Genomic DNA, 17,334 nt, shown 5'->3' with positions numbered 1-17,334 from the left:
AAGTGCTGAGTAAGATGACCTGTCGGGACCTAGATGGCATTCCCTTGCTTATAAGTTGAGCAACATAAAGGATTTTCTTACTACCTAGCTCACATGTTCGTTGAAGGCTAGGCTACTGTCTACATGAGTTCTTGGATTTCTGAATAGTGAATCTGCCTTTAAGGGTATTTTATTTATGATGTAGTTATGCAGAGTGGCAGACTTCCCAAAAGGTATTATAATGCATTTGTTGGAATTGAGTTTTAAGCCATGGCTTTGGCACCAAGCACTTGTCTGTGTTAGACCTTCCTGAAGGGTGTTCGTCTTTGGGGGATTCAGTGACTGCTCCCAGATGTTCATCGTGCATACAGCTGCAGTCATAACAGATGGGTTCTCCTGCCGTCAGGCGGGTCCTCTGTCGGCCGAATTCCAAAGTCTAGGTCCGGCGTCAGTTGTCGTCGCTTCTTCCCTGACGTCAGTGCGACAGGGGTATAAAAGAACCAGCCGACGCCATTTTCTTCAGTCTTTCTTGCTGCGCGGTGCCCGAAGCAGAAGCAGTTCGCAAGTGCCGGTCGGCCAGCTCCTGAGATTACGAAAAATTTGGAAACCGAAGTCTTCTTAAAAGCTAAGTACCCCATTGGGGAAACTTTTCTTGCCTCAGACCGATGTCAGACAGTTAATAATTGTATTTCTTGTGGGAAGCAAATACCGCATAAGGATTTCCATTCCCTCTGTATACCTTGTTTAGGCCCAGACCACGACGTCTCGGTCTGTCACTGTTGTGCTACATTCAACAAACGCACTCTTAAGTGTCGGGCGGAGTTCGCCCAGCATTTTTTTGGGAAAGCATTTAACTATACCATGTCGTAGGATACTCCGACTCCGGTTTTGTCTAAAAACGCAAAGACAAGGACCGACACTCGAGGTCCGCGGCCTCTACCGACACCACGCCAAAGCCGAATACACGTGGTCCGGTTCTCAGTGAGGCGCCTACGCAGCCCCTGATTACTGACGACACATCTTTGGCGGTGTCTCCTGTACCCGAGGTCGCAGGCTCCTCGGCCCACACCCCGACTACAGATACCGAAGCCACTCTTGGCGTTGAAACAGAATGTGGACAGGTCCACCTCCACTCAAGTTGTCTTCAGACCTTCCTCTTCTTTCTCCATCAAGGCTTTCACCAAGTCTAAAGCAATCATGCACCCTAAGAGACCAGTTACACAAGGCCCATCTCCAGGCCCCATGCCTAAGAAACAGATGCTTAAAATGGCTGAGGATTTAATTACTCTAATCAGAGGTTCTCAGCCACCTCCGGACAAAAGGCCCAGAGTGGAGGAAGATTCCCCCTCCTCTGATCAGGGCTCCATTATTTCAGAACACTCTGATGATCTGGAACAGTCTTACTCCCCTTTTGAAGACTCTAATGCAGAGGAGTCTATTCCTTCTGTATTCCCCCCCTGAGGATTACTCATTTGGGGAAACTTTGCATACCTTAAGGGAACACTTCCACTGGGAAGGCCAGGATTATTCAGATTCCAAGAAAAGGCTCAGGGAATTTCTTTTGTTACCCCAGCACAGGCCTCTGGCTATACCTCCTGTCTTGGACATCCTAGATGATGTTTACTCGGAGGCCTGCCTTAACCCGGACTCTCTACCTCCAGCTCCAGTTAAGCCTGACAGGTACTACAGGGTTCCTGACTCACACCAATTTCTTTACAAAAGCCATGCTGCTGACCTAGAAACCATCTCACAGGGGCCCAAGGGAGTTAAGGCTTCCATTGCCAAAAATCCATTGCCTTCCGGGAGAGATTCCAGATCCTTAGAAAGGTGGGGAAAAAAGGTATATACCTCGGCTACCTTAACTATGAGGGCCTTAAACTGTCAGTTTCATATGCTAAAATACCAACAGTTTCTGTTATCTCAATTGAAAAGTAAAATGTCACAACCTGAACAACCAGACTTGAAGGAGTTGCAGGATTTGATGCATAGTGCAGAACAAGTGGGTAAACATACCTTACAATGTGGTTTTGATGCTCTAGAGGCCTCATGTTAGAGCTGCTGTTACAGGCTCAGTCGTACGCAGGCATGCCTGGCTCAAGGAACAAACCTTGCCTGATCATGTCAAAGCTAAATTACTAGACGCCCCTCTTCAAAAGGCTGTACTATTTGGGGCAAATGCTGAGGAAGTATTACGGAAAATGGAGGAAAAAGCTAAATCAATGCAAACTGTGAAAGAATTTCTGCAGGTTCAACCCCCACATTTTAGTAGAAATTGGCCTTCCAAAAACTGGTCCTTTCCTGCCACAAACAGAACCCAAAGAGGCAGATACAGGCGCCCGAGTGGCAGAGGACAATCACAAGGATCGTACAGAGGCAGACAATGGCAAGCTCCTACACAAAGAGGTGGTGAGGACAACTCACAATCTTTCAGAAAGCAAACCCAATGACTTTCCCTTTGCAGGCCAACCAGGTCTCAAATGGCAGCCCCCTTAGGAGGAAAGCTGGCACTATTCTCAAAAAATTGGCATGTTGTCACAAAGGACAAATGGATCCTGGACATTATAAACAGAGGCTACAAATTCCATTTTCATACCCTTCCAAAAATGAGAGGCATGCCAAAACTGCCACACAATCAAAGGGCAGAGGCACAAAAGCAAATTTCAGATCTTATAAACATGAAAGCTATTCAAGAGGTACCTACACACGAACAAGGTCAAGGTTTTTATTCCAGGCTATTTCTGGTGCCAAGGAAGGGAAAAGATTGGAGACCTATTTTGGATCTTTCCATCCTAAACACATTCCTACTCGTACCAAAATTCAAGATGCTCACTCTACAGCAACTTCTTCCCATGCTGAGCAAGGAGTCTTGGCTGGTAGCATTGGACCTCAAGGAGGCATACCTGCATGTCCCAATCAGACAAAATTGCAGAAGATACCTCAGATTTCTTGCAGGTTCAACCCATTATCAATTCTCTGCATTGCCCTTTGGCTTATCTACTGCACCCAGAGTATTCACGAAATGCCTGGCATCAGTAATTGCCTACTGCAGACTTCAAGGGATACAAATATACCCTTATTTGGACGACTGCCTGATCCAAGCGGACAGCAAGCACATTCTTCTGAAACATCTGGCTTATGTAATAATGTTATTAAACTCTCTGGGATACACAGTCAACAAAGAGAAATCAAGGCTAATACCCTCACGGAATATAATTTTCCTGGGTGCCAATTTGGACACAAACACCCAGATGGCCTACCTCACACCAGAGAAGCAGGGGCAACTAATTCAGTATTTCAGAACACTGGCAAATTGCACCAGGCTGACTGCAAGGAAAATCCTGCAGGCTCTTGGATTCATGGCATCTTGCATCTTACTAATCCCATGTGCAAAGCTGCATATGAGAACTACAATGGTACCTAAAAAACATATGGTCTCAACACAGCCACAGTTTGGAAACAATAATACCACTACTTCCATGTCTGCAAAATGAATTTCTGTGGTGGGCTCAAGCATGTCAAACAAACACAGGTCTTCCATTCAGAAAGCCTCAAGCAAATCGTCATCACAACAGACGCCTCGGACTACGCCTGGGGGGCGCACATGACAGACCGGTGCATTCAGGGCAAATGGTCCCAAAAAGAAAAGCACCTTCACATCAATCAAAAAGAAATGCTAGCAGTAATAAATGCTATTATAGCTTTCAAGGACCTTCTACAACCAGGTCAACTATTGATAAGAACGGACAACGCCACAGTTATGTGGTACATAAACAAGCAGGGAGGAGCACATTCCTATCCCCTATGCAGACGGGCCATATCACTTTGGAACATGGCCATGGACTTACAAATGGAACTACAAGCACAGTACTTGCCAGGCAAGGAAAACACGCTGGCAGACAACCTAAGCAGGAATATGACAGATCCACACGAATGGAAGTTGCATCCAAAAGTTTTTACAGAAATAATCCAAGAATGGGGAAGGCCAGACCTAGATCTCTTTGCCTCCCACAAAAATCAATTGACAAAATTCTGCTCGAGGACCTTCCATCCAAAGGCCTGGAGAGTGGACGCTCTTTCAGTTGGACATCAATGACAGTTTATGCCTTCCCGCCTCTTCCTCTGCTGCCCAAAGTCCTATTGAAGACCAGAGCAGACAGACCAAAGATGATCCTCATTGCTCCGGACTGGCCAAGGCAACACTGGTGCCCACTCCTGAGGAGCCTGACTCATTCCCCTCCATGGACCCTGCCTCTAATGCCTCTTCTGACTCAGCACAGCTTCAAAACTCTTCACAGTCAGCTAAAAACACTCAATCTAGCCACATGGAAGATTCCTTAGCATCACAGCAGGCCCTACTCCCCAAGGAGGTGCAGGATGTCATTTTGGAGGCCAGAAGGCCATCAACTAGAAAAGCTTACTCCGCAAAATGGAAACTTTTTGGGTCTGGAATGAGAAAAAGGGCCAGAACCCTGGAAAACTGAATTTACCTCTAATACTACAATATGTGGCTGAACTGCTAAGCAGTGGACTTTCGTTCTCCTCCATCAAAATCCATGCCTCAGCCATTTCTGCAGAATACAACACTGATCCTCCTTTATTCTCTCACCCTCTTTTAAGAAAGTTCCTCAGAGGGGCTAAGAATTTAAGATCTTCAAGGAAACAACCAATACCTGCTTGGGATCTTAATTTCATTCTGGAAAAACTGACTTTGCCTCCTTTTGAGCCAGCTGCCTCGTCAGATTTGCAATATTTGTCCTGGAAATCAGCTTTCCTTCTGGCTATCACTTCAGCTCGTAGAGTTTCAGAACTACAGGCTCTCATGGCTGTCCAGCCTTTTATCATCTTCCATCAGGACAGAGTTTCCTTACGAATCAACCCATCCGTTATGCCTAAAGTGGTATCCAGGGTAGCTTTAAATCAGGCCATACATTTACCTACTTTTTATCCCAATCCTCAAAACAAAGGGGAGAGATTACTACATTCCTTGGACATCCACAGGCAACTGCGTTATTATTTGGACAGAACAAAACCTTTCAGAAAATCAGAACAGCTCTTTGTGGCCTATGCGGTAGGAGCTCAAGGAAAGCCAATTTCCAAAGAGACAATCTCAAAATGGATAGCCCACTGCATACGCTTTTGCTATTCCTTTCATGGCAAAACTGCTCCTACAGGCATTGGAACTCATTCCACCAGGGCCACAGCCACCTCCGCAGCCTTCCTCAGAGGAGCTCCTACCAAGGATATTTTGGAAGCAGCCACTTGGAGTTCTGTGCATACCTTCTCCAAACACTACAACCTACCATTATACTCCAAATCTAGAGCAGGCTTTGCCACTGCAGTCTTGCAGGGCATTTTCGCTCCTAGTTCCACCTAGTGCCTACCACCCCTTTCTTAGCTTTGGGATTCTACCCATCTGTTATGACTGCAGCTGTATGCACGATGAACATAGTACAGTTTTGTACCTACCATAAATGTAGATGTTAGAGTGCTAATACAGCTGCAGTCCAGGTTTCCCTCCCTCCTTCCCCTCTAGGGGTATTCTTTTATGGTGTATATGCTTGCAACTACTGTTTTTTGATTATATTGCATTGCATTACTACATAATTTTATGTATTGCCTTCCTTCTGGGGGCACCTGACATCTGGGGCAAGAAAAACTGAAGAAAATGGCGTCTGCTGGTTCTTTTATATCCCTGTCGCACTGACGTCAGGGAAGAAGCGACGACAACCGACGCCGGACCTAGACTTTGGAATTTGGCCGACCGAGGACCCGCCTGACGGCAGGAGAACCCATCTGTTATGACTGCAGCTGTATTAGCACTCTAACATCTACATTTATGGTAGGTACAAAACTGTACTTTTGTAATCATCTGCAAACTTGGTTAGCCACAGGCCTTTGACACTGACTTTGAGATCTGAGACGTAGATACCAAAGAGGAGTGGGCCTAGCACAGAGACCTGGGAGACTCAGCTGTTTACTGGCCTCTGTGGAGGTGGCCTCACTGATTCTAGCCTCCCGGGTCCTATCAGTGAGCCAGCTAGCTATCCACTATGTTATAAAGGAGTTTATACCTCATTCCATTAGTTTGTTGACCGCCTCACAGTTAAGACGTTGCACGTTCGATTCTCAGAGCGTCTTCTGCATGTTGACATGCGTGAATGGGCCTTCCTTCGCTGAAGGTTGTGCGTGAGGCCCGGCAAGCCAGCACGTAAAAATCTACTGCCAATCATTAGCGGACCGGAGTTCCGCTGTGGCGACCCCTAACCGGGCAAAGCCGAAAGGCAGTCCATTAGTTTGTTGACCGTGCCTGAGTGGGGTATTGTATCAAATGCCTTAGCAGTGTACACGGTTTTCCCCTTCTGCATTGCCTAAGTGACCTTTTCAAAGAAGTCCACCAGATTCTGTAAGCATGACCTTCCTTTGATAAAGCCAAAATGGGATGGGTCCAGTGTCTGGAGGTCTATGTCCTTGTTGATAATTTGTATTTTTTTGGTTTTATTTGACGTTTGCCAGGATGGTCTATTGGACTGAGAAGAGCCCATTTTCAATGGAGTCCTGGGGAGGAAAGCTCCATAAAGACAACATAACATAGTAAAAACACAATAAAAACAAGTTATAGTAATATAGTAATATAGTAAAAAGAAGTACAGGTAAAAAACATGGTATTTGAAGGTACAATTTAGTAAAATGCTTAAACAGAAATTATAAAGACCATAAGTGAATATTTATAAAAATGCTATTTCCTACCATTGCATAAAACAGAAGTTAAAAAGCATAAGTCGATATTTACAAATATATTTGTCCGTTCTGAGGAAATATAACAATAGGGCAAGGGATGCATAGGTTATAGGTGCTTAGGGAGAGATGAGCAGAGTGGGAAATGTTTGGAGGAGAGTAAAGAAAGAGGTGGCGAGGTAGATAGTATGAAGTGGGGTGGAAAAGATGGGAGGGAGGGCAAGAAATGAGGTGAGTTACTGAGGGAGTTCATGTAGGATGGGAGCAGGCGCATTCCCAGAGGGATGTTAAGTGTGAGTGAAGCAAGGTTTTAAAGGTAGAGAGGCTGCCAGTGGTACGGATAAGAGGTGGCAGGGGAGTCCCAGAGACGTGCCAAGGAGAAGGACAGTAGATGATTACCTGGTGGGTGGGCAGGCTTGTGCAATTCAATAAGATTTTGGGTATTGGTCCTTAGGAGTCTGTTAGGTTGGTGCATTTTAATGGTGGAGGCAAGGGAGGGGCAAAGAGAGGGGCTGAAGAATGAGTTTGTGAGCATAGGTTAGTTGAATGTAGGTAAGATAATTGGGCAGCACAAGCCAATTTAGTTTATGGAGGGCAGTATAGTGATGGGTGGAGGATCTATTGCCTGTGCCAAACTTGGAAATTTTGTTGTAGCAGGAAGAGAGTTTTGTCTTGAGAGAAGATTGTAGGTTAGTAAGGAGTGGGGCACCATATAGGAGAGAGGGGGGATGAGTTATGTGATAGAGAGAACAAACTTGGTAGACAGAGTGAGGTAATGATTGTGGCAGTAGAGCATATCTAGTTTCTGGTGTGTTTTTGTGATATTTGTTTGTAGGTGGGTATCAGACTTAAGCTGATCATCAATGAGGACACCTAGAAGTTTTGCATTGGATACTATTTCGAGAGGTATATTATTCTGATTGGTGATTGAGAATGAGTTTTTGTCAATGGAGGTGGTTTTAGAAGGGGTAAATATACGTTTAGTTTTTGATGCATTGAGTGCTAGGTGGTTATCAAACATCCACTGTTCAGTGGAAGAGAAGGCATCTTGGGTTAGTTTTGAGAGTAGAGGTGGAGATGGCAGAGCAGATAATTGTTGAATCGTCAGCATACTGGATACGTTTTGCATTAGGGATGGAGTGGTGGAAGTCATTTATGAAAATGTTGAACAGTAGGGGCCCAAGAATAGATCCCTGGGGTACACCTGTGGGAGTATTGAGGAATGGGGAGGTAGCTTTTTTCCCATTTGACTGCTTGTTGCCTATTAACAGAGGTAGCTGATAAACCAATTGATGGAGGAGATGGATAGATTTAGATTACAGAGTTTAGTTAAGAGAAGGTTGAGAGAATATTGAATGCCTTTGAGAGATCTAAAGATTAGGGTAGAGACAGTGCAGCCGGAGTCCCGGGCTTTAATAGTCTCAAGGAAGGAGAAGAGCAGTGGTAGGGCTGTGGCCAGGCCCAAATCCATGCTCTGTGGGAGTTAGCAGGTGGTTGTCTATGGGACAGGGTTGTAGGTGGATACATTTTTCAAGAAGTTTAGAGATGGGGGTTAAATGGCAATAAGTCAAAAATTGGGGATGTTAGTGTTTTATTTCCACAATGATTCTTTCCATGGCTTTGCAAATAAGTGTAGTCAGATTAATAGATCTGTAGTTTTCAGGATCTGTTGAAGGTCCTCCATTATGAAGTGAGATGACTGTCGCTGTCCTCCATTCCTGTGGCCCAAAGCCTGTTTTAAGACTATACTTAAACTCCAGGGGTCCTGATAAGTCATATTTTAGACTATTCAGGAGGCAGCCTGCAATGTTATCAGGTTCCAGTAAAGGTGTGTTCTGGGCTTTAGAGAGTGCAGCCAGTACATGCTCCATAGTTGTTGGGTGGTTTATGTTTGAGGGTATTTTTCGGGGGATAGTTGGGGGTGGGGTGGTAAAGTTGAAACTGAATTTGTCTGCTAACAGGTTCACTATATCACCAGGCTCAATGAATGTGGCACCATTAACAACCGGTTCAGCATATTACTCTGTTGCCCTTGAGGTTTTTGACTTGGATGTAGAATGCTTAATGGTTAACTTTCACTAAGGAGGCTATCTTAACCTCAGAGTTAGCTTTGCTTGACCCAGTTAGCCTTCTTAGTTGCCAATTTAGTTGGATGAGAGAGTTTTATTTTCATATGAATTACCCTTCCTGATTTTTGCCATAATTTATTTTTCCATTTTTTTGTATATCATATTTAATTTGGGATGCCACCAGGGTAGTTTGTTTCTGGGGCTAGTCCTGAGCTTACTTCTGGTAGGTGTAGCAGGCTCTGTGCAACCATTGACTTATTTGTACAGCGTTTTTGAGCAATTCAGCATAGGCTGCTGTACTCTCGGGGTTTGGAGGGGCATTGAATTTTGACAAACCTTCACTTAAAGGTAATTTGCCTTGCAATAGTTCCTATTACATAATCCCATTAAAAAAAATTGATTTTGATGGAAACATCTTTATGGTTGGACCTTATCAGGAGGTCGAGACATAGGGGGGGGGGGGCAGTATTGTCCCATATTTGTGAGCACAAGGTCCAGTACTTTGGAGTCTCTGGTGGGAGTAGTCACTATTTGGTCTTAAGTGTTTGTATTTACAAAGTCCGGGAATCTCTGTGGCTGTAGATTTGAGGATGTATAAGATTACCATTCTATAGAGGAGTAATTAAATGAATAGGGTGTTAGGTTGGTTGGCAAGTGTGTCCATTTGGTCCAGGTATGCATTGTGAGCTTCTTGGGACATGGAGGGTGGCCTTTAGCTGGATAGGATATGGTATGGGATTTGTCTGTAGTGATCTGCACATGGAGGAACTGCAGTATGTCATCCTTTTGGACCACCCTAGGGGTATGCTTTTATTGATGTATATTGAGACACCTCCACCTTTATTCCATGTCTGTGCAGCTGCTGGTCTAAGTGTGAAAAGCACTGAAGACTTGCACTGCCAGGATATTCTCTGCCACTTTAAACCATGTCTTGGTAACTGCTTAGATGTCACCATTCTGCAGCGTGAGGAAGGCATGACGGGAGTGTTTTTTTTTTTTTTTTTTTTTTTTTTTTTAGGCTCTTGGCATTTGGTACTAACACCTTGAGGTTCAGTTGAGTTGATTTTGCAATGCCGGTAGGTTTGTCAATGTGGAATTACCTAATAAAGGCACTGTGTGGGGAGGATAAAGTTTTAGCCAGTATTGAAAAGCATAGAGGGCAAAGGTGCATGTCTTTCTTGTTTAAAGTAATGTCGTCTGCTAACCATATCCTTCCAAACTGACAAGTACTGAAAACCTTAGAATAACACCAGTAAGACAGCAAATTGTTGAAATTAACCATTTTTTGCTCATACAGTGGCATTATCATCTGTGATGATAGTATGCTGCTCAGTCAGGCTCATACCAGCCTGAAGCACACATTGTGAAGCCTCCATAATGGCTTTCTACATATAGTCCAGGGAGATGCATCTCAGGTCGTCTACACCTACATAGACTGTGATGGAATCATACTGGTACCTGTGGTATAGTGACATGAGTGCATGTGCAATTTGGCAGAAGAACCTGGCTCCAGATAAGAAACTAACAGTTGCATTCTCCTTGTTCAGCTTGGTTAGGGGGGCATCTCTATATCTTACAATGGAGTCCTCTATGACAAGTCCTGGGAAGTGTGTTTGCTTGCCTTAGGGGCTTAGTGTATGAGGCTTCACTGAATGTGCCATATATGGGGTATTAGGTGTTTTTTTCCGGAGTGCCTTTGACAGCAGGTAGTGTAGGCAATCTTTGTTTCGGAAGAATGCGTTTAAGTGCTTCACCATATGTTGATCTATGTGCGAGTGTTGGGTTGTTTGAGGTAGGTGTTGTGTGCATGGTTTCAACAACCTGATGTGCACTTGTATGCAAGAGTTTAGCATCCAGTGTTGTGTAAATATGTCTCACATACTGTGCCTGCCTATTCAAGGATTAAGTGGGTTGTCAGTAAACATGAGGATTTCTACATTCTCAAAATGCCTGTATCCAGCACACACATCCATACTGTGCAGTCTTTTATTTATGAGCTACAAGGGGGTGGTGTGTTTGGGTTAGAAGAAAGCTGTTAGGGGTGCTTTGTTGGTGCAGACTAATTAGAATGCTTTGTTGTGGCAGATTTTGATAAATAGTACTAAATTGTACTTCAATGTTTACACAATACTGAATTCTACTAAATCTGTAGGTATTGCTGCTTGACACCCAACTAGATTGTCTGTGCACAAGGTATTTGGGCTATATTGCTGCTTTACAGGGTACAGTCTTATGGACCTTTCTGTTGGAAAATTTTGCTTTCTAGGTACTTGCTGCTGTACAGGACACTGCTAACCCATGCAAACATGTAAAAGTGAAAGTAGCACAGAAAAAAACAGAAAACTAATGAGCTCTCTGGCCAGTAAACTGACTACACTGCAAGTCCTTTTGATATTTCCCAACTCAGACCAGGGAAAAACTTCCTGCCACAAACCTAATCTTCCTAATGTAGAAACACAGTAGAAGAGATCCACAACTGCAGTGCTACCACAAACCAATTAAACTAGCTGGCAATCCCTTGCCGAAGGCAATTTCAAGACAGACATACAGCAGTAACAGTAAGAGGAAGTGCAATTTTTTTATACAAAAATTAGTGAAATGCCCACATAAAAGCTGGATAACAGAAACGATCACTCAAAGTAACTTAAGTGATATTTAGCAATCATAGGTACCTAATTTTGCTTGGGTGGCATGGGATAAGTAAAATCTGGAATTCAGGCCAGGACTCCAAGCTTAGATGAGCTCCAGGAAAATGAGGATGAGACAGTGTTGTAGAGGAGGTTTGCTCAAGAGCAGTAATGCTTTGCTTAGTGGGCACTCGGTATCATGGATCTTTGGAAAACAGTGAGTGAGAAGAGTACATAAATGGCTTGTACAGCAAACAGTAGCAATGAAAGAGGGGAGGGACTTAGGAAATCAAAAGTATAATAAGGGGTAGAGGCCACAGACACAGCCTTTATGAAACAACCACAGCAAAGGGGGTGAGGAGAAGGGTTGAGAAATTATTTCAGGGAAGAAGCAGGCTAGCTTGAAATGCATCCAATCAAATAGAGGCACTATTAGAGCTGTTTCAGAAACTTAGCAGAAAGTGGTAGTTGGGGATGGGGCAGCTGCAACTTTAGTCAGGTAAATAAGCATAGCATAGAAGCACTGAAGCACAAACTGGAACAGAGACAAGTCTCTGTTGAACTTCTGCTACAGTTTAAGGCACCAGACTATGCAGACATTTACCAGTATTTGCTGTGCTTGCAGTCTAGGAGACCACTGAGGAGCCAAGCCCAACTTCTCAAATGTCTCAAATCACTGTCTTAAGTGACTTGTTCAGGGTCACACAGTAGACAAATGAAGGCTTAGGGAATCAAACCCTATGTTATAGGAAGCAGTCATTAACAGCTTATAGATGACTGCCAGACTGGCAAGGAGTTGTATTCCCAAAGTCCACCAGCTACCCCCATGTTAATCTACTGGGATAGATGCTGGAAATGCCAGTGAGAGGTAAGTTTGAGCAGCTGATGGCCAGCTGCCTTACGTTGGGAGTAGTGATGAGGATCCCCGCACCACACACACAACCCTTAGTGTCTAAGAGCTAATTTCAAGTGAGCATGCAAATAAGGGCCTAGTCTTCACCTAAACAGCATTTCTGGCCATATGTAACTGCATGTGAGAGCTAGGCAGTGTATGCATTTCATTTAGTATAAACAGCAGTACCCAGGAAAGATTTATTGGAAATTAATAAAAAAAAAGCTTGCCACCTGTCTCTGCAAAAAATGGAATTTCTCCCAGAATTGAGAATGGCTATACATAGCTTGTAAAAAAGAAACACCAAAACGAAGAATGCAGCCAACTGGATAAATCTTTACTTCTTTACTTCACTTTACTAGATTCTGGTACCTCGGCCTTCGCCTTCAATGGAATAAATTACTTTGAACAAAGCCAGTTTTTAAATACACCAGTTAATTACATAATCCAACAATTAAACAATTAATTAAATTCATTAATTAAATAATCTTTGTTAAAGAACTTTTTCCATTTATCACAAACCAATATTACAATTCATTTTAATATAAATATGAACATTATAACCTTCAGTGTTAAATTTCACATTTAAATTTCTAAATTCATCCCATTTGGATACAGGGTTTTATAATTTACTATAAAATTTGATTCCATTCTCAATAGTTTTTTCTGAAAATTAAGGTTTGCCCCCCCCACCCCCATTAGGTTTGTCCAAAATACTAAATATTAGATCTGCACATCCACCATCACGATACTGATGAAAATGATTAGCTACTGGACTATCCAATCTACCATTCCTAATATCTCCCAAATGTTCCATAATCCTCAATTTTACCTTTCGTTTTGTCTGTCCTATATACCATTTTTTAATCTCACAATTACAACCTATTATATAGATTACCCCAAAGGAATTACAATTAAAGTAATCAATGGCATTATATTTAATGCCATTTATTTTACTACCATCCAAATTCACAATTTTTCTGCAAACGTTACACCGTCCACAGGCAAAAGCACCTGCATTATTAGCTCTGTCCCTCCTGCCTTTATATCTGACCAACTCTTTTAAATTGCTACACCTGCTATAGGAAAAAATAATATTATTAGGGACTACAGTTTTTTAAAAAATCATCACAAATAACAATGGGCCACATATTTAACACCATTCTTTTTAAAATGGGCGAAAAAAGTGAAAACCTATTTACAAAAAATATTTTATCTCCATCATCTAGATTATTACCATCATTATAAGTTTCCAAAATTCGTTTTTTACTAAGTATTGTTTCCCCACTTGTTTTACTACTACAGCTTGTTCTCAAACATTGTTAATCCATAGGATCCAAATTTAATTCTCTTTCCACTTTTTTCCTGTGTAACATAATATTATCCCATTGATATCCTCTGTTTTTTTAATTTTTCACAAATTACATCAAATTCCCTCTTAATATTCCTAACCTCTGATGTATTTCCAACAATTCTTTTAAATTCCCCTAAAGGTAAAGAGATGATCAAATGAATACTATGCATACTAGTAGCATGTAAAAAATTGTTTACTGCTGTTGCCCTTGTGAAAGGGTTTATGCTGTATTTTTCCATCACAACCAACATAAAACTTTACATCCAAAAACTGGATGGACCTTACATCCACAATAGAAGTAAAATCCAAACCACAAGAGTTTAGTTTCAAATTGGATATGAAATCATTGAACTCCAAAGGATCACCCTTGCACAAAAACAACAGATCATCAATATACCTTTTATAAACAAATTTTTTTGAAAAAAAGTAGTAGTATACAAAAATACATTTTTAAAATACCCCGTGAAAATTATGGCATAAGAGGGAGCAAAACTAGTGCCCATTGCCGTACCTTCCTTTTGCAAAAAATATTTTTTTATCAAATTCAAAATAATTGTAAGACAAAATTCCAAAAGGGAAATAATAAATGATGTTCTAGGTCCATCACCCAGAAGTTTGTGCACTGCATCCAAACCCCACCTGTTAGAAATAGAGGTATATAAAGATTTCACATCAAACACTTGCCCAATAAAAATTATCTTGCCATAGTATTCCCTTGAAACTATCACAAACCTCCTTGGTGTTTTTAACATGTGAGGGAATTCTTGTGATATGCTCCTTTAATACTGAATCCAAAAAGTTCTTTAACAAAGATTATTTAATTAATGAATTTAATTAATTGTTTAATTGTTGGATTATGTAATTAACTGGTGTATTTAAAAACTGGCTTTGTACAAAGTAATTTATTCCATTGAAGGCGAAGGCCGAGGTACCAGAATCTAGTAAAGTGAAGTAAAGAAGTAAAGATTTATCCAGTTGACTGCATTCTTCGTTTTGGTGTTTCTTTTTTGCTTTTCTTGGATGTATTTTTGTGTATACATAGCCTTTACCAGACCTAAAAATATATTTAAATAACTAAGCTGCAGTTTGGAACATTGTGGTAATATCCACATAGTTTAGTCGCTGTCATATTTAGTCACATTTGTCTCATAATTAGAATAGTGATACTAATAAAGCTCTCACTAAGTTCATTTCTTTGTGTAAACCATTTGACAATGGTAAATTGCTACACCTCAAAAGTGAGGTGTTCACATTGCATATCAATGAGTGTTTAAAGTTTCATAAAGTAAAAAAATACATTACAGGCATCATTGATCGTAGAAGAGAAGTGCACACACGAGGAAATGTGAGTGATGAAACTGACAGAAAAAGGCTGGCCATCCATTACAGCAAAAGTAAAAGCTAGGTTGATTAAAACGTAATCAGCTGAAAAACATTAAAGCATGTACAGTAAATGTGTTAAGCTTGCCATATTGCAGTTGCTATTTTCTAAAGTAGAAGTAGCTCTGAGATTATAGGACTGTAGAAGTAATGCAGAGCAGTTTTGAAGTGTTTATGTATGTATGTATGTATAGATGTGGGTGTAGTCCTGACTTATGGGATTTCCTGCTTTGGAAGCCGTTGGTTGGGCCGACTAGCAGAGTAAAAAAACTCCCTCCTCCCTGAGCTGCCGGAAGCCCTACTCTGACGTCAGGATAGTTTGTTATAAAGGGAGCCAGCCAATGCCATGCCATCTGTCTTGCCATCAGAGCCTGAAACAGTTGAGTGTGTCAGTTGGTCCACACTGGAATGAGAAATTTTTCTCAAGCTAAGTACCCCATTGGGGAACTCCTTTCTTACTTGTGACTCATGTCCGATAACATTAACTGTCTCCACTGTGGTAAACAAATCCCACACACACAATTTTGTACCTTGTTCTGTTGCTTGTTTGGGCCCAAGCCAGAACATCCTAAATTGCTGTTTGTGCGCCCTGTTGAATACTAGGGTTATAAGGCATAGAGCTGAAATCTCATCTAAACACCTTAGTCAGCAATCCGCTTCCCATTGCATGATGGCATCTGTTGGTTGTTCCGAGGTTGAGCTCCCTAAGTGAAAAAAGACCCAAACTTAGGGCCTTGAACAACAACCTTTCTCCTTCCACCCAATTCCCCAAGGCTCGTTATTGCCGAGTTGCCTTTCCAGCCACCTTCTGCAAGCAAGGTGGTAGAGCAGTCCTCTCTTGGGTCCCTGAACTTCAACTCTGGCCTTGGTGTTCCGTTCGGGTGTGGAGTTGCTAATAAGACCTTGGCTTTCAGCAAACGTTCAACTGACGACACCCCTTGGGGCACCCATCAACATCAGTTATTTCTTTCAAGGCATCAGAGTAGCAGACCTGGACAGACCGAAGGCAAAAGCTACACCTGTAAAGATTTTGATCTCAGTTTCTGTGCCTAGGCTTACTGGCTCTCGTCCCAAGGGTTACCAGCAGGATTTGGTCAGGTTCGCAGAGGACCTGGCAACCTCCCCTTGAATCTTCCCCAGGAAAAAGGACGTGAGACCTTACACCTAAGGACTTTCAGAACCCCCTGATTCAGATTGAAGATTCTGATCGGGAGGACTCTGTCCTTGAACCCTTATTTACATCCTTTGAGGATTCTGATTCAAAAGAGGTGTTGCCTTTTGCTTCACCCCCCTGAGGACATTACCTTTGGGGAGATGCTGCATGCCATGAGAGAGTTCTTTTCAGTGGCAGGCACAGGAGGAACCCCAAGCAAAAAAGAAGGTAACTGAGTTCCTCAATCTCCTTCAACATAAACCCTTGGCTATCCCTCCAGTTTTGGAAGTGGTAGAAGATGTCTTTATGGAATCATCTCTCAATCCAGACTCTCTTCCCTCAGCCCCTCGTAAGCCAGACTGTTTTTACAGGGTACTGGACTTGCATAAATTCCTTAAGAATGCCTCTGCTGACCCAGAGGGTGTCACTCCAGGCCCCAAAGGAGTTTGGGCCAGTACTTAAAAAAAAAAAAAAAAAAAAAAAAAAAAACTACCTATGGACAAAGAAAGAAAGGCCCTTGACAGATTTGGGATGAAGGTCTACACTTCATCGAACGTGGCCATGAGGGCCCTCATTTGCCATGTGATAAAATACCAGCAAAGTATTTTGGAAAAATTGAAGCAAAAGATTTCCTCCCTGGAGGACAGGAACTCCTCCAAGGAATTGCTGGATCGCTGCCATTTCTGTTCCCAAGTAGCTAGGCACTCATTGCACTGTGGATATGATGCCCTAGAGGCATCTTCCTGAGCAGCTGTCTCTGACTCTGTTTTCAGAAGGCATCAAAAGGCATGCTTGGCTTAGGGAGCAGACATTACCAGAGCATGTCTAATCTAAGTTGCTAGATGCATCCATGGAGAAGGACTTCTTTTTTGGACCAAAGGCTGAGGCTGTGTTAAAGATAGAGTATAAAGCAAAATCCATGCAAACAGTAAAGTACTTCTTCCAAGTCCAGTCTTCTAGGTTCAGTAATTTCCCACTAAGGATTGGTCATTTCCTCCTAGTCAAAACCCAGTCAGAGGAAAACCCAAAGGGAAAGGTCCTCACAGGCACCTACAACAATCAGAGGGCAAGGTAGTGGTCCTCAGGAACATCCAAGCCAGGGAGTTCTAGGCCAAAGGGCCCCTAGCAGAAATCAACAATGATTC

General features: G+C 42.4%; 1 protein-coding gene across 4 annotated transcripts in view; it reads left to right on the top strand.

Moving 5' to 3' along the window:
- The window catches only part of ORC4 (origin recognition complex subunit 4), a 693,897-nt gene that overhangs the window by 593,995 nt on the left and 82,568 nt on the right, over window positions 1–17,334 (top strand). The gene's annotated exons all lie outside the window — the stretch shown is intronic.

The sequence above is a fragment of the Protopterus annectens genome, chromosome 6.part0 (genome assembly GCF_019279795.1).
Source record: "Protopterus annectens isolate FY-2018-M chromosome 6.part0, PAN1.0, whole genome shotgun sequence".
NCBI classification, from domain to species: domain Eukaryota; kingdom Metazoa; phylum Chordata; order Ceratodontiformes; family Protopteridae; genus Protopterus; species Protopterus annectens.
This window is presented reverse-complemented; position numbering and strand designations above follow the sequence as displayed.